The sequence below is a fragment of the Oncorhynchus gorbuscha genome, linkage group LG01 (genome assembly GCF_021184085.1).
Source record: "Oncorhynchus gorbuscha isolate QuinsamMale2020 ecotype Even-year linkage group LG01, OgorEven_v1.0, whole genome shotgun sequence".
Lineage (NCBI taxonomy): Eukaryota > Metazoa > Chordata > Actinopteri > Salmoniformes > Salmonidae > Oncorhynchus > Oncorhynchus gorbuscha.
Genome location: NC_060173.1, coordinates 67,720,324 through 67,744,043, shown reverse-complemented (window position 1 = coordinate 67,744,043; position 23,720 = coordinate 67,720,324).

Here is a 23,720-nt window from a genome sequence, read left to right as displayed (position 1 = left end):
GGCGGAGCAGTTGCCATACCAGGTGGTGATACACCATTAAGAGCATCCTGTCGGGCTGTATCTATAAAAGTTTGTGAGGGTCTTAGCAGCAGAGCCGATCCAGCAAGAGTCACCGATGGAGGAAACAAATGGAGACCGTTTGGAGAGGGAAGGTTTCCTCGTCTCTGTCTGGACTACCCGCAACCCCCCCAGCCCCAGGAGATTGCAGTATCTCCGAGGACGAAACAAACTTACCCAAATTTCCTCAGCTTTCTGAGATTGAAGAGGCACTGTCAGTGATGTTTACAGCAAGGAACTTGATGCTTTTGACCTTCTCCACTGCGGTCCCGTCAATGTAAATGGGTACATGCTCCGTCTGCTGTCTCCTTAAGTCCACGCTCAGCTCCTTCATTTTGTTGACTTTAAGGGAGAAGTTATTTTCCTGGCACCACTCTGCCAGGGCTCTCACCTCCTCCCTGTAGTCGATATCATCATTGTTGGTAATCAGGGCTACCACTCGTCTGCAAACTTGATGACTGTGTTGGAGATGTGCGTGGCCATGCAGTCATTGGTGAACAAGGAGTACATGGAGGGGGCTGAGCATCCACCCTTGTGGGGCCACTGTGTTGAGGATCAGCATAGTGGAGGTGTTGTTTCCTACCTTAACCACCTGGAGGTGGCCCGTCAGGAAGTCCAGAGCTGTGTTCGAATACCCACACTAACATACTGTATACAAAATACTTAATGAGTTTATACTACATACTATGTACTATTAGTTCATTTTAGTATACTGTAAACGAACGGTATCATTTCAGTTGAGCATACTAGAGGTTTGCCTGTCTACCGGAAGTTGATGCTGTTTCTATGCAACCTCTTGGTAGCTTGTTAGCATAACAAATGATTAGTTAAACATTTTACAATTTTGGGTGTGTTTGTAAATTCAGTGCCAGAGTGCGCTCTGGGCGTTTGTAAACCCAGAGCATTGTCAAATTGTCCGTTCCTAAATTCAGAGCATTTCACTCTCGGAGCGTTCAGAGGGCACACTGGACGCTCGCCGAGGAGTAGGGTTGATCCGAGCATTCAAAGGCAGTCAAGCACCCAAGTTAACTGGGCAACGTTGGCTAGCTACTTCCAGACACAAATGAGAGAACACCTCACTCTGACCGTTTTACTCGCCCTAGCAGAGCTGGTTAGGCTATTTTCGTGTTATCCTGAGCTTTGGTGACTGTAACTGTGCTGCTGGCAACAATTTAATTATGCTTTTTTTGCCAACTTTTACTGGCACCGGCTATATTCAACGGGTGTTGAGTGTTCGTAAATTCATCAGTTATTCTGCGAGAGAGTGCTCTGAAGTCAGAGTATATAGCCAGAATGAACAATGTCCATTGAAACGCACAACAACTATACAACTTAGCTAAGAATGATGTGTATAATCAAGCCAATAAACATTGGGTAGTTAGTTAGATAGCAGATAGTTAATAATACTGCCTGGCAAGTTAGATGTATTAGTAGCCAACTAACCTTCGGTAACTAAGTTAGCTAACTTACCGGTACATACTGCTGTAATGCTATGTGGTTCGTAAGGATAGCGTAGATAAAAATAGTCAACAAACATAACATGTAATGTAACTTATTTGAAAAGTCATTACTTTATTACATTGCTCAACGTTTTCTTAACATTTGTCATAATTAGTTAAAGCAATGAATTCGTCTACATAATTTCCCCCATTTTCTTCAAATCTGAAAACGTTATGAAGCCACGCCCATTTTCTGAGGAATTGCATTATGGGCCCTAAAAGCACGGAAATAGTGTCCGCTGCATGTATACTACGTATTTTGGCGGATTTAGTATGACATCGGTAACTTTTGGCATACTAGCTATATCCATATTATGACCAATCGGCATACAATTTACTCAATTCACGTCACAAATAGTATGGTTAGTATGAGTATTCGAACACAGCTCAGGACCCAGTTGCAGGGTACTATGGTGTTGAAGGCTGAGCTAGTCAATGAACAGCGTTCTTACATAGGTATTCCTCTTGTCCAGATGGGGTAGTGTGCAGTGTGCAGTGTGCAGTGCGATAGAGATTGCATCATCCGTGGATCTATTGGGGCGGTACGCAAATTATTGCGAGAGTTGTACAAGAGTTGTATAAACCATGTTTTCAGTTATTAACATCAATAGAATATCAACAACCTATGTTAAAAAGGATGTTCAATGAAAACACCTTGAGCCAACTAGCCAAATTGTTAGTGAATCTGACAAAGAACTGATTCATGAATAGGTAGTTAGAAACATATTCTGTTCTTATTTACAGTAAAAGTGACTCCAAAATGACAAGGCAGGGATGGCCACCAGCTCTATCTGACCTGGACAAATACATCTGTCCCCTATTAAAGACCGAAAGTATGATGTTGTTGGATGAGGCTGGGAAATCTTTCCTAATTTCCACATTCAACAACTTAACATAGCATCTTAATTTGAGTACCATGTTTGGTTTTACTTAATCATTTGTTGCCAACATAGTATTGTGTGTTCTTACTTCCTCTAGGTGTGTGTCCAAGATTATACTTTTTTTGTTGAAAGACTGAGGAATTTACAATTATCAGCAGTTATCACTAATGTTTAGTGAGGGCAGTAAAAGGCTTTACATGTGCATATGTAAAGACAACGCTAAAATGTGCTTATTTTGGTGATCTGCCCACGTCGACGCATCTTTTGATGGTTTTATGCTCTCTTTTTGTTTATGTATATTTGTTTATGTATATTTGAATATGTACTGTATGTCGATATGACACATCAGTTATTCCTCTATTTTGTAATCAACATACACTGTAGATTTTGCCAGACTGGACTGTGAGCAAATCAGGGCATTTAATGAAGATCGACTCAATATGGTGCATGTGCCCTCTGGTGGAAGGGATATGGGTAACAAGTTCACTTTCCTTCTTAAATGTTAATTATTTTTGACACTTTTGCAAAGAACAACCCCAGTAACCAAACGGGTCCCTACTACGTGCTACCAGATGTATGTTTTATTTTACAGATCACAGCTATACCAGACTTGGCACAACAGAGGTAATGGTAAAATTAATCTGAAATAGTGCTGAAATGATGGAACCGGTGTTATGCCCTTTGCCGCAATTTTTTTCATCGAAAATCTAACAAATTCCATTCTCCACCATCCACTTTATGCTGGAAATCGACAATCATGGAATTGTCCAAGTAAGTGGAGGGATGATGAAATGTCAAACATGCAGTATGCAACCCAAACATTGCAGCCATGTATGTGGTCTGGAAGACCTTCTGAAAGGTGTAGAGCGTCCCACGTCCATCCAGATCCGGAATACACTTCCGGTGGAATCCTCATACCCTGACATTTGTAAAATGGCAATTTCTAGTGCCATTTGAGATTCCAGTGGCCAAAAATGTATGACTTCTATCATTTTTATCTGCAAGACATGACAAAACAATACATTAGCCACATAATGTTTAACCAAAGCCGTATCACATACAGTATGTTATATGATCCAGTACACATCTCACCATGTGTAATCTGATTGTGGTTGAATTTCACTTTTTGTTACAGGAACGATATAGCACAGCGTGACCACAATCGTTTGTGGAGTTAAATGGCATACTCCTTTTTTACCCCTACTGTGGCAGTGCCTAGGGCAGTGCAGCAGATGTCCAACCGGAGGTAGATGACGTGCGACTGTACACAAGCAGTCATGTGTACGTACACTCGGACTCTGTGACCTAAAATACCCCTTTGAACTTGATTTTAGATTTGACAACTATCTCTCAAAGCCAACCAGCTCAGATTCACAGCATGCTTGAAGATGATACGACATGATGGGGGAAGAGGCATAGCGCAAATTTGAAGATAATGATGTATTTCTCGGTCTTCTGTCAGTTGATTTTGTAGCTGGATACAAATGACAAATCTGCCAGGACAACATCAAGTAAATTTATGCATGCCTTTAATACAATGCATTCGGAAAGTATTCAGACCCCTAGATGTTTTCAACATTTTGTAACATTAGTCTTATTCTAAAATGGATTTAAAATAATAATAATAATCTCAGCAGTGTACACGTACAGTGGCTTGCGAAAGTATTCACCCCTCATGGCATTTTTCCTATTTTGTTGCCTTACAACCTGGAATGAAAATAGATTTTTGGGGGGTTGGTATCATTTGATACAAACCCCCCCCCCCCCCTGGTCAATACATTGTAGAGCCATATTTTGCAGAAATTACAGCTGCAAGTATCTTGGGGTATGTCTCTATAAGCTTGGCACATCTAGCCACTGGGATTTTTGCCCATTCAAGGCAAAACTGCTGCAGCTCCTTCAAGTTGGATGGCTTCCGCTGGCGGACAGCAATCTTTAAGTCATACCACAGATTCTCAATTGGATTGAGGTCTGGGCATTGACTAGGTCATTTGAAGATATTTAAATGTCTTTCCCTTAAACCACTCGAGTGTTGCTTTAGCAGTATGCTTAGGGTCATTGTCCTGCTGGAAGGTGAACCTCCGTCACAGTCTCAAATCTCTGGAAGACTGAAACAGTTTCCCTCACAAATTTCCCGGTATTTAGCGGCATCCATCATTCTTTCAATTCTGACCAGTTTCCCAGTCCCTGCCAATGAAAAACATGCCCACAGCACAATGCTGCCACCACCATGTTCCACTGTGGGGATGGTGCTTTCGGGGTGATGAGAGGTGTTTGGTTTGCACCAGGCATAACATTTTCCTTGATGGCCAAAAAGCTCAATTTTAGTCTCATCTGACCCGAGTACATTCTTCCATATGTTTGGAGAGTCTCCCACATGCCTTTTGGCAAACACCAAATGTGTTTAAAGCCCAGCTCCGTGGAGTGTATTGCTTAAAGTGGTCCTATGGACAGATACCCCAATCTCTACCGTAGAGCTTTGCAGCTCCTTCAGGGTTATCTTTGGTTTCATTGTTGCCTCTCTGATTAATGCCCTCCTTGCCTGGTCCGTGAGTTTTGGTGGGCAGCCCTCTCTTGGAAGGTTTGTTGTGGTGCCATATTCTTTCTATTTTTTTAAATAGTGGATTTAATGGTGATCTGTGGGATGTTCAAAGTTTGGGATATTTTTGATAACCCAACCCTTATCTGTACTTCTGTTCTAGGCCCTCTCCTATTCTCGCTATACACCAAGTCACTTGGCTCTGTCATAACCTCACATGGTCTCTCCTATCATTGCTATGCAGACGACACACAATTAATCTTCTCCTTTCCCCCTTCTGATGACCAGGTGGCGAATCGCATCTCTGCATGTCTGGCAGACATATCAGTGTGGATGACGGATCACCACCTCAAGCTGAACTTCGGCAAGACGGAGCTGCTCTTCCTCCCGGGGAAGGACTGCCCGTTCCATGATCTCGCCATCACGGTTGACAACTCCATTGTGTCCTCCTCCCAGAGCGCTAAGAACCTTGGCGTGATCCTGGACAACACCCTGTCGTTCTCAACTAACATCAAGGCGGTGGCCCGTTCCTGTAGGTTCATGCTCTACAACATCCGCAGAGTACGACCCTGCCTCACACAGGAAGCGGCGCAGGTCCTAATCCAGGCACTTGTCATCTCCCGTCTGGATTACTGCAACTCGCTGTTGGCTGGGCTCCCTGCCTGTGCCATTAAACCCCTACAACTCATCCAGAACGCCGCAGCCCGTCTAGTGTTCAACCTTCCCAAGTTCTCTCACGTCACCCCGCTCCTCCGCTCTCTCCACTGGCTCCCAGTTGAAGCTTGCATCCGCTACAAGACCATGGTGCTTGCCTACGGAGCTGTGAGGGGAACGGCACCTCAGTACCTCCAGGCTCTGATCAGGCCCTACACCCAAATAAGGGCACTGCGTTCATCCACCTCTGGCCTGCTCGCCTCCCTACCACTGAGGAAGTACAGTTCCCGCTCAGCTCAGTCAAAACTGTTCGCTGCTCTGGCTCCCCAATGGTGGAACAAACTCCCTCACGACGCCAGGACAGCGGAGTCAATCACCACCTTCCGGAGACACCTGAAACCCCACCTCTTTAAGGAATACCTAGGATAGGATAAAGTAATCCTTCTCACCCCCCTTAAAATATTTAGATGCACTATTGTAAAGTGGTTGTTCCACTGGATGTCATAAGGTGAATGCACCAATTTGTAAGTCGCTCTGGATAAGAGCGTCTGCTAAATGACTTAAATGTAAATGTTAAATGTACTTCTCCACAACTTTGTCCCTGACCTGTTTGGAGAGCTCCTTGGTCTTCATGATGACCTTTGCTTGGTGGTGCCCCATGCTTGGTGGTGTTGCAGACTCTGGGGCCTTTCAGAACAGGTGTATATTTACACTGAGATCATGTGACACTTAAATAAAGTCTACCTGTGTGCAATCTAACTAATTATGTGACTTCTGAATGTAATTGGTTGCACCAGATCTTATTTAGGGGCTTCAGAGTAAAGGGGTTGAATACATTTCCACTTCACCTTTGTTTTGAATTTTTTGAAACAAGTTATTTTTTGGACTATTTTGTGTATGTCCATTACATGAAATACAATGCAAAAAAAATAGGAAAAATGCCAAGTGGTATGAATACTTCTGCAAGGCACTAGTGTGGTGGGTGTTTAAATTTTATGACATTTTTTTGGGGGGCGGGGCGGGCATGTTTGGAATGGGTGGGAGGGTGTGTAAGTAATAAAAAATATATTCAATGAAGTTGGCTGTTTTGGGGGTCAATGGGAAACCAAATCTTATTTCCCATTGACCCCCAAAACAGCCAACTTCATTGTTGATTAGTTATGAAGAAATAACAAAACATGCAGAAAAGCTGCTGTTTTGGTCAACGTACATGTAACCAGGTAAAACATCCACTACAGGGAGGAGGTGAGGGCCCTGGGAGAGTGGTGCCAAGAAATAACCTCTCACTTAACTTCTTAAGGAATAGGGGGCAGCATTTTCACTTTTGGATAAATAGCGTGCCCAATTTCAACTTCCTGCTACTCATGCCAAGAATATAAGATATGCATATTATTAGTAGATTTGGATAGAAAACACTCCGAAGTTCCTAAAACTGTGAGTATAACAGAACTTATGTAGCAGGCAAAACCCCGAGGACTAACCGTAAATATATATTTTTTTTTAGGTCTCTGTCTGTTCAGTGAGTTCTCATTGGGAAACTCATTCTCATTCTTCGGCCCTGTTTTCAGTTCCTACCGCTTCCACTGTATGTCACCAGTCTTTGGAATTTGGCTGAGGTTATTCATTTGTGCAATGAAGAAGTAGGCCATCTAGGAACTGCGTAACACTGTTGAGAGTTGCGCAAGATGTGAAAAGTAGCTTGGTTTGTTGTGTTCCTGTATTAAACACAGATAGACACGTCTTCAATTTGATCGATTATTAACGTTTAAAAATAGCTAAAGTTGTATTACAAAAGTAGTTTGAAATATTTTGGCAAAGTTTATAGGCAACTTTTGACATATTTTGTAGTGAGGTTGTGCATTTTGGATCAAACGCGCCAAATAAATTGACAAAAGGACCAATTGTGATGTTTATGGGACATATTGGAGTTCCAACAAAAGAAGCTCGACAAAGGTAAGGCATGTTTTATATTTTATTTCTGCGTTTTATGTCGCGCCTGCAGGGTTGAAATTTCCTTCCCTCTTTATTTACTGTTGTGCTATCATCAGATAATAGCTTCTTATGCTTTCGCCGAAAAGCCTTTTTAAAATCTGACATGTTGGCTGGATTCACAACGAGTGTAGCTTTAATTGAGTATCTTACATGAGTGATTTAATGAAAGTTAGATTTTTATATAAAAATAAATATTTGCCGCGCTGCATATTCCCTGTGTTTTGCCCAAGTGGGACACAACCGTCCCCTAAACCAAGTTAATGAATTTGTGGTAGAAAAGTTGGCGGGAAGGGGAGATGGTCCATGCAGGCCTTTATTCACATGATATTGTGAACCGTGTGGTAAACCATGTGGTAAAGAAGCTAAAGAAATTTGGCTTGGCATGATGCACAATCGAGAGCATCCCGTCGTGCTGAATAACCACCTTGTATGGCAATTGCATCGCCCGCAACCGCAGTGCTCTCCAGAGGGCATCACTGAGGGCAAACTACATGTCCTCCAGGACCCCTACAGCACCCGATGTCACAGGAAGGCCAAAAGATCATCAACCACCCGAGCCACGGTCTGTTTACCCACTATCATCCAGAAGGCGAGGTCGCTACAGGTGCATCAAAGCTGGGAATGAGATACTAAAAGGCCATCAGACTGTGAAATAGCCATCAGTAGCCGGCTCTTTGTCCCAGAATGGCGGCGGAGCAGATGGCTGCCCTGTTACGGTCCCCTAACCAATTGTGCTATTATGTGTGGTTTTTTTTGCGTTATTTGTAACGTATTTTGTACACTGTTTCTGCCATCACCTCTTATGACCAAAAAGAGCTTCTAGATATCAGGAAGGTGATGATTCACCTCGCACCGGACGAAAATTTTTCTTTAACGAGTCAGACACAAAGAATTTACATCAGACACCCAACAAGGCCCAAATCCCAGTGATTCGCATGAGAAAGAGGAGATATCGGGGGGCGTAGGTCAGGGTGCCTTGTAAGGATCCGACGGCGAGTGGTTAATCTGCCTCTACCATCAGTCCTATTAACAAACGTACAATCATTGGAAGACAAAATAGCCGGGCTACGGTCACGAAGATCCTACCAACAGGACATTAAAAACTGTAATATATTATGTTTCACCGAGTCATGGCTGAACAACGATATGGATAACATATAGCTGGCGGGGTTTACACTGCATCGGCAAGATAGAACAGCTGCCTCCGGTAAGACAAGGGGTAGCAGTCTGTTGTATATTTGCTCGCCTGAGGTAGAGTATTTCATAATAAGCTGTAGACAACACTACCTACCAAGAGAGTTTACAACTATATTTTTCATAGCTGTCTATTTACCAGAACAATCCGATGCTGGCACTTAATGAGCTGTATAAGGCCATTAAGCAAACAGGAAAACACTCATCCAGAGGCGGCGCTCCTAGTGTCTGGGGATTTTAATGCAGGGAAACTTAAATCCGTTTTACCTCATTTCTACCAGCATGTTAAATGTGCAACCAGAACGAAAAAAAACTCTAGATCACCTTTACTCCACACACAGAGACACGTACAAATCTCTCCCTCACCCTCCATTTGGCAAATTTTATCATAATTCTATCCTCCTGCTTTCTGCTAACAGGAAAAAACGAAAGCAGGAAGCACCCCCCTTTCTCATCGACAGGGCTGTAGTGGAGCAGGTTGAGAGCTTCAAGTTCCTTGGCGTCCACATCAACAAACTCTCTTGCGTTTCAAAGATGATGGTACAACAACAAAAAACAATGCATGTTTTTAACTCTACCTACATGTACATATTACCTCAATTACCTTGACTAACCGGTTCCCCCACACATTGACTCTGTACCGGTACCCCCTTTATATAGCCTCACTAATGTTATTTTACAGCTGCTCTATAATTATTTGTTACTTTTATTGAATTTTTTTGTGGCATTTTTCTTAACTGCAATGTTGGTTAAGGGCTTGTAAGTAAGCATTTCACTGTATTTGGCTCATGTGACAAATACAATTTGATTTGATTTAATGTCATGAATTACAGCAGCAGTATTTTTATCATCCAGCAGATGGCAGTAATCCAACTTCAATAACTGAGCTGCACAACTAAGTAGAGCCAGGAGATTTAGGCTTGAGATCCAAAGGTCTTGAATTTGCGGAAAATGTACCTAGAATCCAAATCAACCAGATTAAGTGCCATTAACTCAGTGTTGAAGTCCTTAAACCCACACCCACCTTTCTGAAACATTTTAGCTGCTATGCTCTTCTCACTATCCCCTCAACCTAAAGTGAAAAGAAGTATGAAAATAGAGCAGTTTATGAGCTATATGTAAAATATAACACCATGTGAAATGCTTTGTAATCTAAATGTTGAAACTGGGTGGGCGACTGAGAGAAACAAAATGGTGCAGTTTAAGACCATGTGACGCAGAGTGATGCGGGCAATGGAGATGGGGGTGTCAAACGGGGGTCTGGGCAGGTGTAGTGTTGGAGGTTTGTGTGCGTCTGTATTTTGTTGTGTGTATGTTTTATATAATAAAATATATATAAAATCATAAATCAAATCTAAAAAAAAGTTTTAAAAGTAAAATATAACACCAGAATTGGATGACCTTCCCTTGGATATAAATCAACTCAACAACAAAAACACTAGATCTGGAGAAATGTGAGAGAGGTCTATCTCTAAACCTGCATTGTATTAGTCATAACAAATAATGGCAATGCACTGTTCTACACATATCCACGCACGAGTGCTGTGACAATACAAACAAAGCTGAGAGAGCGTGAACGACTACTACTACTGGTATTACGACTACTGGCTATGTTAGCCAGTAAATTAGTCTAGGTTACGTTTTGCTGGCATTGTTTCAAAGCTTTTATGCAGAGAGAACAGATAGCATAGGTACTAAAATCACGAAATGTAGTGGGGTGTTACTGCGGAGGAACAGGAACGGTAAAGAGGGGGAAGAAGACTAGGGTCTCAGCTCAGGTTCAAGCATTCTCATATGTCCTGTCAAGTTGTCCCTCAATCAGGCCTGTAGGTTCTATCAACCAGCCTACATACTATCTGAGTGAGTAAACTATGAGAGAGAGAGAGAAGTCATGCAGAAGAACGGCTCCTGACATAACTTTTTGGTTGTTAAGAGCGAGATTGACACGATTAAATGAGCAAAAAATGTATAGGTAATCAAATTGTATGACTGAAGATCGACACAGGAGGTAAAGATTGGTCTTTTAACTTCCTCTCTGTCTGTCTTAATCATGGTAGCTAGCCACATTCAAATCTGTCAGGTAGCTTACCTTCTAGCTGCAACTGTTTACTAGTGGTAACCATAGCAACATGGCCACTGAGGCAGCAGCGACAGCAGCAACAGAGACTGAGAGACTTCCCCCGCCCCTTATTTTGAATACCCAGCAGAAATCAAATCAGAGATGGGAAGAATCCATTTTAAACACAGAATTCTGAGGGAGAACCCAGAAACGTTGTTTGCCGACTGCTCACAAAACAGGACTGTTACAAACCTGTTATTTTACACAGACCGCCTGGCATACAGCTGGAACCAGACATTTCAGCTACAACACAAAAAAAGACATCTGCAAGGGAAGGCAAATCCACATTTTTGAGGACAGCGATAAGGACCAGGAAAACAGGTTTCTGATGGTAAACATGTACCAGAACCACACTTTCATGGTCCAGTGCAATGAGGCTGCACTCAGCTCTGTTGTGCAGGACTTCCCCACCCTAACAAAGATAGCAGAAAGCAAAAAAGAAATGGATAGCACCCCGACCTCTCCCCTCACCTCAGGCACCCCAACAGCAGGAGCCCAGGCCCAGACTTACACAACAGGTCTATCCTCCCCCCTGCCTGCCTACAACCACCAGAGCCAAGACCACACCACTTCCAGCCTGCTGAGAGACAGGCTGGCTCTGTTAGAGGTAAGGGTTACTGAGCTGAAGGCACAGCCCCCCAGCTACACCACCACCAGCCCAGACAGAGCTTCTACAGGACAGATCAACCAGTGCAGGACCCAGCTGAAGAACTGTCCAGGAGCTGAGAGAGCCTTACCAGAACGCTTGATGTAAAGGCCACCACGAGGAGAGAGTTGGTTGGACTCACATGGGGACATCTACTACAGCGAGAAGCTCTCTGGCACCCCCTGACACACCCCCACATGTACACAGACCCTGTGTACTCCAGCCCCAGACCGTAAACCCACTAATCTGGTAAAACCCACTGAGGTGGCCATCCTCATTGACTCAAATGGGAAATTCATCCAAGAAGATAAACTCTTCCCTCAACACAAGGTGTCCCAAATATGGTGCCCAAAAACACAGGATGCACTCCACATCCTGTCCCAGCCTGACTTTGGCACACCAGGCCACATTGTTATTCACACCGGCACCAACAACTTGCAAGAGGAGCAGGAGAGTGTAGGCAGCTTGGTCAACAGAGTAGCAGAGAGGGCCTCTGAGTGGTTCCCCAACTCCCACATCACCATCTCCACTCTGCTGCCCCGCAAAGACTTTCATCCCCATTCCATTCAGAAAGTCAACGCTGACATCACCAGAGGGTGTGGCCTACTCCCGAACGTGCACGTTGCTCACCACCCAACAATCAACCCAGAGCATCTACACCACCACTCCCACCTGAGGAAGCAGACAGTAGGGATGTTTGCCAAGTCTCTAAAGGACGTGGCACTTGGTAGACAAATACCCCATGCCGCAGCAGACCCAGCACACCCCACAGGCCCCACCCACCACCAGAGAATCACCACTTCCATCGGCTTAGCCAGACCGGACCGGGCCCAGCCTACTACCCTGCACCAGATCAGCACCCCTACCAGACCAGAGAGGAGGCCACACGGCCCAGAACTGGCCCTCCTCCACTCCACAGGGCCAAAATAACACAACCAGCGCAGCTACGCAGAGGTCCTCAGAGGACAGGAGAACCCTGTAGGATTAAGTGAGATTAAACAGCTCCTCCAATACATCTGCTCTAAACTGCACTAAAAACACACACACACACACACACACACACACACACACACACACACACACACACACACACACACACACACACACACACCTATTGTACTAGAATTTAATTGTTCAATAAATAGGAATATTTATATATACACAACAGAAAGAATGTTAGCTGTTATCCTGTTTCTCACTCTTAACTACTAATTTAGTTAGTAGTTACTGTATTTCTGACTGCTATTCATTCTTTTTGCAACATGAAATCGCTATCAGTTAGCATGTGGAACATTCAGGGCCTAAACTCATCAACTTTAGACTGAAGACTTCCCCACCCTTGAGGAAGAGACGTGCCATTTTCAGGCCCAGGGAAATGTGCTCATCTGTGGGGACACAATGCGCGCACAGGAACACTACCTGATCTAACGAGCACACAAGGGGACAGCTTTATTACAGGCCATACTGTTTCTAACTGTCTTAATCTCCTCCATAGAAACAACAGTGACAGCACCGTCAACAAAAACAGAAGGGATCTGTTGCAGCTCTGTAGAAGCCTGGGTCTATACTAGAGGTTGACCGATTAATCGGAATGGCCGATTAATTAGGGCCAATTTCAAGTTATCATAACAATCGTAAATCGGTATTTTCGGATGCCGATTATTATTTTTTTACAACTTTATTTAACGAGGCAATTCAGTTAAGAACACATTCTTATCTTCAATAATGGCCTAGGAACTGTGGGTTAACTGCCTTGTTCAGGGGCAGAACGACAGATTTTTACCTTGTCAGCTCAGGGATTCAATCTTGCAACCTTAAGGTTCAACGCTCTAACCACCTGCCTCACGAGGAGCCTGCCTGTTATGCGAATGTAGAATGAAGCCAAGGTAAGTTGCTAGCTAGCATTAAACTTATCTTGTAAAAAAGCAATCAATCATCGATCGTGTCCTGCATTGCATATAATCGATGCGGTGCGCATTCGCAAAAAAGGACTGTCATTCCTCCAACGTGAACCTAACCATAAACATAAATGCCTTTCTTAAAATCAATACACAGAAGTATATATTTTTAAACCTGCACATTTAGTTAAAAAAAGGTTAGCAAGCAATATTAACCAGGTGAAATTGTGTCACTTCTCTTGCGTTCATTGCACGCAGAGTCAGGGTATATGCAACAGTTTGGGCAGTAGGCACCGGATACACTGGGCCGTGGAGGCGCACTGGGGGTATCGAGCATAGAGCCTGCACAACCCGCCCTGGCTGGATGGTCACATTCGCCTGGCAAAGGCGGGGCGCTGGCACAGGACACACTGGGCTGTGCAGACGCACCGGAGACAGTGCGCAGAGCCGACGCAGGATATCCTGGGACGTAGAGACTAGAGGTTGACCGATTAATCGGAATGGCCGATTTCAAGTTTTCATAACAATCGGAAATCTGTATTTTTGGGGCGGCGATTTAAAAAAATACTTTTTTATACCTTTATTTAACTAGGCAAGTCAGTGAAGAAAGCATTCTTATTTTCAATGACGAGCGAGGAACGGTCGGTTTACTGCCTCGTTCAGGGGCAGAACGACAGATGTTTACCTTGTCAGCTCCGGGGATCCAATCTTGCAACCGTACAGTTAACGAGTCCAACAAAATAACAACCTGCCTCTCTCTCGTTGCACTCCACAAGGAGACTGCCTGTTACGCAAATGCAGTAAGCCAAGGTAAGTTGCTAGCTAGCATTAAACTTATCTTATAAAAAACAATCAAATCATAATCCCTAGTTAACGACGCATGGTTGATGATATTACCAGATATTATCTAGCATGTCCTGCGTTGCATATAATCTGACTGAGCATACAAGTATCTGACTGAATGGTGGTAGGCAGAAGCAGGGGCGTAAACATTCATTCAATTCATTCGTTTTGCCAGCAGCTCTTCGTTGTGCGTCAAGCATTGCACTGTACTCCCTGTTCACCCACGACTGCGTGGCCACGCACGCCTCCAACTCAATCATCAAGTTTGCGGACGACACAACAGTGGTAGGCTTGATTACCAACAACGACGAGACGGCCTACAGGGAGGAGGTGAGGGCCCTCGGAGTGTGGTGTCAGGAAAATAACTTCACACTCAATGTCAACAAAACTAAGGAGATGATTGTGGACTTCAGGAAACAGCAGAGGGAACACCCCCCTATCCACATCGATGGAACAGTAGTGGAGAGGGTAGCTAGTTTTAAGTTCCTCGGCATACACATCACAGACAAACTGAATTGGTCCACTCACACTGACAGCGTCGTGAAGAAGGCGCATCAGCGCCTATTCAACCTCAGGAGGCTGAAGAAATTCGGCTTGTCACCAAAAGCACTCACAAACTTCTACAGATGCACAATCGAGAGCATCCTGGCGGGCTGTATCACCGCCTGGTACGGCAACTGCTCCGCCCTCAACCGTAAGGCTCTCCAGAGGGTAGTGAGGACTGCACAACGCATCACCGGGGGCAAACTACCTGCCCTCCAGGACACCTACACCACCCGTTGTTACAGGAAGGCCATAAAGATCATCAAGGACATCAACCACCCGAACCACTGCCTGTTCACCCCGCTATCATCCAGAAGGCGAGGTCAGTACAGGTGCATCAAAGCTGGGACCGAGAGACTGAAAAACAGCTTCTATCTCAAGGCCATCAGACTGTTAAACAGCCACCACTAACATTGAGTGGCTGCTGCCAACACACTGTCATTGACACTGACCCAACTCCAGCCATTTTAATAATGGGAATTGATGAGAAATGATGTAAATATATCACTAGCCACTTTAAACAATGCTACCTTATATAATGTTACTTACCCTACATTATTCATCTCATATGCATATGTATATACTGTACTCTACATCATTGACTGCATCCTTATGTAACACATGTATCACTAGCCACTTTAACTATGCCACTTTGTTTACATACTCATCTCATATGTATATACTGTACTCGATACCATCTACTGTATCTTGCCTATGCTGCTCTGTACCATCACTCATTCATATATCCTTATGTACATGTTCCTTATCCCCTTACACTGTGTATAAGACAGTAGTTTTGGAATTGTTAGTTAGATTACTTGTTGGTTATCACTGCATTGTCGGAACTAGAAGCACAAGCATTTCGCTACACTCGCATTTAACATCTGCTAACCATGTGTATGTGACAAATACAATTTGATTTGATTTGATTTGATTTGTTTATGGCTTCAAGCCTATCAACTCCCAAAATGAGGCTGGTGTAACCGAAGTGAAATGGCTAGCTAGTTAGCGTGCGCTAATAGCGTTTCAATCGTCACTCGCTCTGAGCCTTCTAGTAGTTGTTCCCCTTGCTCTGCATGGGTAACGCTGCTTCGAGGTGGCTGTTGTCGTTGTGTTCCTGGTTCGAGCCCAGGGAGAAGCGAGGAGAGGGACGGAAGCAATACTGTTTCACTGGCAATACTAAAGTGCCTATAAGAACATCTAATTGTCAAAGGTTAATGAAATACAAATGGTATTGAGGGAAATAGTCCTATAATAACTACAACCTAAAACTTCTTACCTGGGAATATTGAAGACTCATGTTAAAAGGAACCACCAGCTTTCATATGTTCTCATGTTCTGAGCAAGGAACTGAAACGTTAGCTTTCTTACATAGCACATATTGCACTTTTACTTTCTTCTCCAACACTTTGTTTTTGCATTATTTAAACCAAATTGAACATGTTTCATTATTTACTTGAGGCTAAATTGATTTTATTGATGTATTATATTAAGTTAAAATAAGTGTTCATTCAGTATTGTTGTAATTGTCATTATTACAAATAAATTAAATGAATACAAATCGGCATCGGCTTTTTTTGTCCTCAAGTAATCGGTATCGGCGTTGAAAAATCATAATCAGCCAACCTCTAGTAGAAATGCACTGGCGGCCAGAAGCGCTGACCAGTGCCTGAACAGTACCACCTTCCCTACGGTAAGCATGAGGAGTTGGCTCGGGTCTCCAACCTGACTCAGCCAATCTCCTCGTGTGCTCCCCCCCCAAAATTTTTTGGAGTGGACTCCCGGTCTTTCGTGCCAGCCGTGATCCTGTGTAATCCTGGGCCCTTTTACTGGCTGCTTCCACGGCAGGTGATCCTTTCTCTCCAGGATCTCCTCCCACATCCAGGAACCTTTCCCATTCAGGATGTCCTCGATTGTCCAGTCCTCCTTACCACGCTGCTTGGTCCGTTTGTGGTGGGTAGTTCTGTCACGATCGTCGTATGGAATGGACCAAGGTGCAGCGTGGTGATCGTACATTTTCATTTAATATTATAAATGTCGCCAACAAAACAAGAAACAACAAACACAACCGTGAAGCTGACTAGGGCTATACAGACAACTCCTCACAACTAAGGTGGAAAAACTGGCTGCCTAAGTATGATTCCCAATCAGAGACAACGATAGACAGCTGTGCCTAATTGAGAACTATACCTGGCAAAAAATTGAAACAGAAAACATAGAAATAAAGAAACTAGAATGCACACCCTAGTCACAACCTGGCCAAACCAAAATAGAGAAGAAAAGCCTCTCCATGGCCAGGGCGTAACAACGTCAAAAGAAGCACAATTGAAATTGATAAAAAACAAAACAAAAAAGATCAACAGATGACAACTGGTTTGATGGAGATTGTAAAATTATAAGGAAAAAACTTAGAACACTATCAACCAAAAGCACAGAGACCCAAATAATGACGAATTACGCCTTCATTACTGTGAGACTTTAAAACTCTATAAACGTACACTCAGAACCAAAAAAGCAAAGTACAGCAGCATGCAGCTGGCCCTAATTGAGGAGTCCATAAACACACACAACTTCTGGCAAAATTGGAAAAAGTGAAAAAAATCTAAACGAGGAATTAGCGATACAGAATGGTGACATATGGACAACCCATTTTAAAACACTCTACAACACCGTTCAAATTGACACAAACGCAGAACAACGCCAAATTCATGAGAAGTTGAATGGATTAGAAAAAGCTATAAAGGACAATCAAAATCCATTGGACTCCCCAATTACTGACGAGGAGCTCTATAAGAAACTTCATGCTCTCAAATTTAAAAACACATGCGGACCTGATGGCATCCTAAATGAGATGCTCAAACTCACTAGTGCAAAATTTCAATTGGCTATATTAAAACTTTAATTTGATCCTGAGTGTAGGCTATTTCCCTGACATCTGGAATCAAGGACTCATAACCCCAATCTTTAAAAACGGAGACAAATTTGACCCTAACAATTATAGAGGCATTTTTGTGAACAGTAACCTGGGGAAGGTTTTCTGTAGTATTATAAATGTAAGTGTTCTAAACTTCCTTAATAAGCACAATGCCTTGAGTAAAAGCCAAGTTGGATTTATGCCAAAACATCGCACAACTAATCATATTTACACCCTACACACCCTGATAGATAAACATGTCCACCAAAATAATATCAAAATATACGCTTGCTTTATCAACTTCCAAAAAGCATTTGATTCTATTTGGCATACAGGACTGTTCTACAAAGTTATTGAACGTGGTGTAGGGGGTAAAACATATGACATAATTAAATCTCTGATGAGAGTAGGCTACCCATCCAGTTGGGGAAGGACGCAGAGAGCTGTGGGTTGGCAGCGCCCTACATTGCTGCCTGCCATAAGTTGAGGGACAGTGTCTGACAGACCAATCAACCTGCACATGTACTCTACTGTATACTTATTGTTGAATGTATGGTTATTTTGACACGTGGTTATTGTTGTTACTGCTATACCGTTGACAATTTTGGTTCTCATTTTATTTTTATATTGTGAATATCCAAATTAGCTTTGGCAATATATACATGAGAGAGAGAGAGAGAGAGAGAGAGAGAGAGAGAGAGAGAGAGAGAGAGAGAGAGAGAGAGTGTCATGCAGGTGAAAGAGGACCCAAAAGCGACTTGGCGAAAACAGAGTCTTTAATCCAGTAAAGTGAATACAAACAAAAAACACAACTTTCACTCGAAATGACGAGGACCAACTGGAGACTCGATCTTGAACAGCAGGTGAACAGCAGGTTGCCTCGGGAAGGCACTCGAACCAGACAGACTCAGACACCTGCTCACCACGCAGCATCTGAGGAAAACACGACACGACAGGGCGATACACAATCACAGCACGGTGAATTCTAAACAAGGAACCGACAGGACAGGAACGGAACACAAAGGAAGAAATAGGGACTCTAATCAGGGGAAAGGATCGGGAACAGGTGTGGGAAGACTAAATGATTGACTCTGGAAAGGATTAGGGGAATAGGAACAGCTGGGAGCAGGAACGGAACGATAGAGAGAAGAGAGAGCGAGAGAGTGAGAGAGGGAGGGGGAGAGAGAGGGATAGAAAGAGGGAAAGAACCTAATAAGACCAGCAGAGGGAAACGAATAGAATGGGGAGCACAGGGGCAAGACATGATAATAAATGACAAACATGACAGAGAGAGAGAGAGAGAGAGAGAGACTTGAATATTGTTGTATTGAATGTGTAAGAAATACATTTACATTTACATTTAAGTCATTTAGCAGACGCTCTTATCCAGAGCGACTTACAAATTGGTGCATTCACCTTATGACATCCAGTGGAACAGTCACTTTACAATAGTGCATCTAAATCTTAAAGGGGGGTGAGAGGGATTACTTATCCTATCCTAGGTATTCCTTGAAGAGGTGGGGTTTCAGCTGTCTCCGGAAGGTGGTGATTGACTCCGCTGTCCTGGCGTCGTGAGGGAGTTTGTTCCACCATTGGGGGGCCAGAGCAGCGAACAGTTTTGACTGGGCTGAGCGGGAGCTGTACTTCCTCAGTGGTAGGGAGGCGAGCAGGCCAGAGGTGGATGAACGCAGTGCCCTTGTTTGGGTGTAGGGCCTGATCAGAGCCTGGAGGTACTGAGGTGCCGTTCCCCTCACAGCTCCGTAGGCAAGCACCATGGTCTTGTAGCGGATGCAAGCTTCAACTGGGAGCCAGTGGAGAGAACGGAGGAGCGGGGTGACGTGAGAGAACTTGGGAAGGTTGAACACCAGACGGGCTGCGGCGTTCTGGATGAGTTGAAGGGGTTTAATGGCACAGGCAGGGAGCCCAGCCAACAGCGAGTTGCAGTAATCCAGACGGGAGATGACAAGTGCCTGGATTAGGACCTGCGCCGCTTCCTGTGTGAGGCAGGGTCGTACTCTGCGGATGTTGTAGAGCATGAACCTACAGGAACGGGCCACCGCCTTGATGTTGGTTGAGAACGACAGGGTGTTGTCCAGGATCACGCCAAGGTTCTTAGCGCTTTGGGAGGAGGACACAATGGAGTTGTCAACCGTGATGGCGAGATCATGGAACGGGCAGTCCTTCCCCGGGAGGAAGAGCAGCTCCATCTTGCCGAGGTTCAGCTTGAGGTGGTGATCCGTCATCCACACTGATATGTCTGCCAGACATGCAGAGATGCGATTCGCCACCTGGTCATCAGAAGGGGGAAAGGAGAAGATTAATTGTGTGTCGTCTGCATAGCAATGATAAGAGAGACCATGTGAGGTTATGACAGAGCCAAGTGACTTGGTGTATAGCGAGAATAGCATGCAATGGGCCAGATAGGTAACCATTTACAGCAACTGCAGTTTATTATTAGCCTTCCAAAGTTAATGAGCATCAGCCAGACAGAAGATCGAGCTAGCTAAATTAGTCACAGAAAGTAATGTAGCTAGAAATCTCACCACAGCAGGTACCTTTGGCCAGGCAGCTTCATGCTCTGTGAATATTATTTTAGGGGGTGTGTACTTTCAGGAAAAACAAAACATTTGATATATTGTCATTATTAGTTTTATGTTACTTGATGCTCAATTTGGATACCATAAATAAGAAAACCAAAACGAAAATCATATATCAAGTAGAAAAATTATAAAACAATTCATTTCTTCATGTTTGGCTTTGCCAAGATGAAAGGAAATAAGATTTACACATCGCCACACAGACCGTCTATTACTCCTGTGTGTAGCCAGTTTGTGTGATAACGATCATGTGGGTTGGCAGAAGTACTTTCCCCAAAACCTTCTCAATTATATGTTAACAGCAAGGTAGGCTTACCTGGCAGAAGTATATCATGAGTAAGTACAGTATATCATTTATATCTATTATTTGTTCTTTGCCAACTTTGTCAGGAAATGAGCTGCAGCAGTACAGAACCATGGCTAGACCGCCACATTATTAGATGGCACATTCCTCACTCGCTAGATGCACAATTAAAGTGGAATTAAACTCAGTTTTCTACCAGACATAAATAAGAAAAACCAAAACGAAAAATCATATATCAAGTAGAAAAAATTATAAAACAATTCATTTCTTCATGTTTGGCTTTTGCTAAAAATGTAAGCATTGACATGGACTCGCAACATCCAATTTCATTGTTCCTCTATGATAAAAAAACACGTGGCTAGATTCATGTATCCTTCACAAAGACAAATCTGCACAATTCCAGCCTTGCTGAAGCACCCCCAGATCATCACCGATCCTCCACCAAATTTCACAGTGGGTGCAAGACACTGTGTGTCATGTTTTGTCATAGATTGTCATGTCTTGTCCCTGTGCTTTCTCTTCTATTCGTTTCCCCCTGCTGGTCTTATTAGGTTCTTTCCCTCTCTCTATCTCTCTCCCTCTCTCTCTCTCTCTCTATCGTTCCGTTCCTGCTCCCAGCTGTTCCTCATTCTCCTAACTACCTCGTTTACTCTTTCACACCTGTCCCCTATTTTGCCCTCTGATTAGAGTCCCTATTTCTCCCTCTGTTTCTGCTTCTGTCCTTGTCGGATCCTTGTTTGCTGTACTGTGTCCTTGTTCCGTCCTGTCGTGTTTTTGCCTTCTTCAGATGCTGCGTGTGAGCAGGTGTCTCTATCAGCTACGGCCTGCGCCTACCCGAAGCGACCTGCAGTCTGTGGTCGCATCTCCTGTTGTTCCCCTCTACTGACTATATTTAACTCTTTGCAAACTGGAAAACATTTATCCGGAGGCTGCATTCATTGTAGCTGGGGATTTTAACAAAGCTAATCTGAAAACAAGACTCCCTAAATTTTATCAGCATATCGATTGCGCAACCAGGGGTGGTAAAACCTTGGATCATTGTTACTCTAACTTCCGCGACGCATATAAGGCCCTGCCCCGCCCCCCTTTCGGAAAAGCTGACCACGACTCCATTTTGCTGATCCCTGCCTACAGGCAGAAATTAAAACAAGAGGCTCCCACGCTGAGGTCTGTCCAACGCTGGTCAGACCAAGCTGACTCTACACTCCAAGACTGCTTCCATCACGTGGACTGGGACATGTTTCGTATTGCGTCAGATGGGAATATTGACGAATACGCTGATTCGGTGTGCGAGTTCATTAGAACGTGCGTCGAAGATGTCGTTCCCATAGCAACGATAAAAACATTCCCTAACCAGAAACCGTGGATTGATGGCAGCATTCGCATGAAACTGAAAGCGCGAACCACTGCTTTTAATCAGGGCAAGGTGTCTGGCAACATGACTGAATACAAACAGTGCAGCTATTCCCTCCGTAAGGCTATTAAACAAGCTAAGCGTCAGTACAGAGACAAAGTGGAATCTCAATTCAATGGCTCAGACACAAGAGGCATGTGGCAGGGTCTACAGTCAATCACGGACTACAAGATGAAATCCAGCCCAGTCACGGACCAGGATGTCTTGCTCCCAGGCAGACTAAATAACTTTTTTGCCCGCTTTGAGGACAATACAGTGCCACTGACACGGCCTGCAACGGAAACATGCGGTCTCTCCTTCACTGCAGCCGAGGTGAGTAAGACATTTAAACGTGTTAACCCTCGCAAGGCTGCAGGCCCAGACGGCATCCCCAGCCGCGCCCTCAGAGCATGCGCAGACCAGCTGGCCGGTGTGTTTACGGACATATTCAATCAATCCCTATACCAGTCTGCTGTTCCCACATGCTTCAAGAGGGCCACCATTGTTCCTGTTCCCAAGAAAGCTAAGGTAACTGAGCTAAACGACTACCGCCCCGTAGCACTCACTTCCGTCATCATGAAGTGCTTTGAGAGACTAGTCAAGGACCATATCACCTCCACCCTACCTGACACCCTAGACCCACTCCAATTTGCTTACCGCCCAAATAGGTCCACAGACGATGCAATCTCAACCACACTGCACACTGCCCTAACCCACCTGGACAAGAGGAATACCTATGTGAGAATGCTGTTCATCGACTACAGCTCGGCATTCAACACCATAGTACCCTCCAAGCTCGTCATCAAGCTCGAGACCCTGGGTCTCGACCCCGCCCTGTGCAACTGGGTACTGGACTTCCTGACGGGCCGCCCCCAGGTGGTGAGGGTAGGCAACAACATCTCCTCCCCGCTGATCCTCAACACGGGGGCCCCACAAGGGTGCGTTCTGAGCCCTCTTCTGTACTCCCTGTTCACCCACGACTGCGTGGCCACGCACGCCTCCAACTCAATCATCAAGTTTGCGGACGACACAACAGTGGTAGGCTTGATTACCAACAACGACGAGACAGCCTACAGGGAGGAGGTGAGGGCCCTCGGAGTGTGGTGTCAGGAAAATAACTTCACACTCAACGTCAACAAAACTAAGGAGATGATTGTGGACTTCAGGAAACAGCAGAGGGAACACCCCCCTATCCACATCGATGGAACAGTAGTGGAGAGGGTAGCTAGTTTTAAGTTCCTCGGCATACACATCACAGACAAACTGAATTGGTCCACTCACACTGACAGCGTCGTGAAGAAGGCGCAGCAGCGCCTATTCAACCTCAGGAGGCTGAAGAAATTCGGCTTGTCACCAAAAGCACTCACAAACTTCTACAGATGCACAATCGAGAGCATCCTGGTGGGCTGTATCACCGCCTGGTACGGCAACTGCTCCGCCCTCAACCGTAAGGCTCTCCAGAGGGTAGTGAGGACTGCACAACGCATCACCGGGGGCAAACTACCTGCCCTCCAGGACACCTACACCACCCGTTGTTACAGGAAGGCCATAAAGATCATCAAGGACATCAACCACCCGAACCACTGCCTGTTCACCCCGCTATCATCCAGAAGGCGAGGTCAGTACAGGTGCATCAAAGCTGGGACC